Raw genomic sequence first — 2025 nt, forward strand, 5'->3', positions numbered from 1 at the left:
CGAAACACTATAGGTTACAGAGGTGCATATTCCCGCGACCTCACGCAAAATTGACAAAAAAAAACAGTCTGTCGCATGGCGGCAGTTACAGACTAGGACGTGTCCGAATCCTGCGCTCTCGCACATCATATATCCGGATGTATAACCAACGGACAAATGCAAAACATGTGAATCCAGAGCCACTCCGGAGCATGTATTAAGGGAATGCCGAGGTATACATAACAATAACGAGAGTGCGGCCTTCAGCAGCAGCCTTCGCACGCGCTGGGAAGCCGCGCTGCTCAGCCCCGCCCTTGAGGATCAACTATGGGCCGTCCAGCGGGCCGAGGATGCCGCCAGGACCCAGGAACTCCTGGCCGTCACCTAGGCGGGGCCTTTGGCCCTCCCCACCAACTCGCAGGGCGCACAATAAAGTTATTTCCTCCTCCTCCTCGAGAAGTACTATCGTAATTATCAAAGTGTCAATGTAGTATTTGTAGGCACAGCCAAGGGACATCTAATTGTGGTATTTTGAGCGACGCGCTAATTGTGTGCTCACTTATTCCGACTGATAAATTAACCGCGCGAAATCTGAAAAATACCACGTGACTGCGCTTCCACCCGCATCGGAAAGCAGCGCCCTCGAACGAACTCCCTCTGCGTTAGCCAGAACGAAATAAAGGAAATAAGGAAAAACATCGTGATTTAGCTAGTTCCTTATCTGCCGCGCCCTGGCTGAAGTAACATGTCGCGTTTGGTGTTAGTTGGAAACAAGCTGTGGTAGCTGTTGTCTTAGCGTAGATAAAGCGCACGGATGATTTTTTTTTTCTTTTTGCCACAAAGCCTATCATCACAAAAGCGAATTGATAACGTCAGAGAAAACGTTTAAAAGGGCCTTTTGTCATGCCTTTCTTAATGAACAGAAGGAAAACATGATCCTTGCCTCGGGAGCACAGCTTGGGAGCTGCAAATTGCAGCAAGAGGAAGGCTGCAAAGGTATATCAGTCATGGAAGTGTGGCGGCATAGAACAAACGCATCGACTATAATCTGAAATTATGGAAACCTGAGACAAACCGGCAGCTTCCAGAAACAGCGACGGAGGATTCCATCTTCTAGTCCTACGCACCTACGCACCTACGAGCCTACGCACGGATGTTCTAGCATTTATGGCCTCGAACCGTCATGCTAGCGTGCGGTACGTGGCCGACCAGGTACCAATTTCCAAGTCATCAGTTTGGAGGATTCTAAATGACCCGGCTTTTCGCTCATACCGCCCTAACCAGCACCAATGCTTGGGAGATAGGGACCTGCGCGATCGTCTAGATTTCTTTAATCGGTTGCTCACAAAAGCCGACGAGCCACCACAGTTTTTGAGTAACATCATGTGCACAGATGCAGCCAACCTTTGCAGAAACGCCCAGGTAAATTCGCATAATGCACGCTATTAAAGTGACTCCAATCCACACTGGGTAAAGCGCACTCGGCACCAGTACCAGGGGTCGTTAAATGTGTGGTTCGGAATTCACGCCGGTGCTATAGTCGGTTCCATCTACTTCGATCACATACTGACTGGACAGCGTTAATTTACGTGGACGAAATCCTTGAAGGAGTGATGGACGGGTTTCTCAGCCAAGTCCCGCGGTCATGTCTTAACAGCACGTCAGTACTGCGAAATGCTTACGCATGTTTCGGATAAATCTCATAGAAGGTTCAGCGTGGATCTTTTTTTTTTTGTGTGTGTGTGTGTGTGTGCAGACGTCCCGATTGCCAATTCGGCTCCTTTATAGGACTTGATACATTTACTTTCTTGAACGGGTTGGTTTTGCTTTTTCCATCATCATCATCATCATCATCATCATCATCATCATCATCATCATCCCTTTCCCTCCCCGTCCCTTTTCCCCAGAGTAGAGTAGCAGGCCAGAGCAAGTTATAGCTCAGGCCGACCTCTCTGCCTTTCTGTAAATAAATTTCTCTCTAGTACATGCGAGTCGCTCCCCGGTCTGCTTACTTCAATTTTATTTTTTGCCACGAACCTGTTTTTT

The sequence above is a fragment of the Dermacentor variabilis genome, chromosome 2, assembly GCF_050947875.1.
Source record: "Dermacentor variabilis isolate Ectoservices chromosome 2, ASM5094787v1, whole genome shotgun sequence".
NCBI lineage: Eukaryota > Metazoa > Arthropoda > Arachnida > Ixodida > Ixodidae > Dermacentor > Dermacentor variabilis.